Genomic DNA, 491 nt, shown 5'->3' on the forward strand with positions numbered 1-491 from the left:
GTAGCTCTGTTTGTACTGCTTCTGTGTATCAAGCGCGAACAGCCTGAAGATGATATAATCGATTCGTCCCCGATAAAGCAGCATGGAATCAGATAGCTGTGTACAAATTCAAAAACGTGCTTCCCTGGCTTTCCGTCCGATAGATTCGCGAACGATATTAATGAAGCAACCCATCAACCTGTTTCATTCAGAAATTCTTTACAGCGTTCGCCGTATAATGTATCGAATCCCCAGGTATCGCCGACGCATCAGAAGTTCGATAATACTGTTGACTTTAATGAAAAACATTTCAGGAAGCAAGGAATCACGGACTGATAAATGGAACTGAAAATAAACTCGCGAAGTATATTGTGAAATTTAATTCTAGCGATTTTTCGAGAATTAAAAATCGCGATTCTGTAAATGATCGAAACGACGACCTCGGGTCTGCAAAATTGTTAGATAAATCGACGTTCTTCCGTTCGATAAAGTAATTAAGAAACGATATAATA

The sequence above is a fragment of the Colletes latitarsis genome, chromosome 10 (assembly GCF_051014445.1).
Source record: "Colletes latitarsis isolate SP2378_abdomen chromosome 10, iyColLati1, whole genome shotgun sequence".
Lineage (NCBI taxonomy): Eukaryota > Metazoa > Arthropoda > Insecta > Hymenoptera > Colletidae > Colletes > Colletes latitarsis.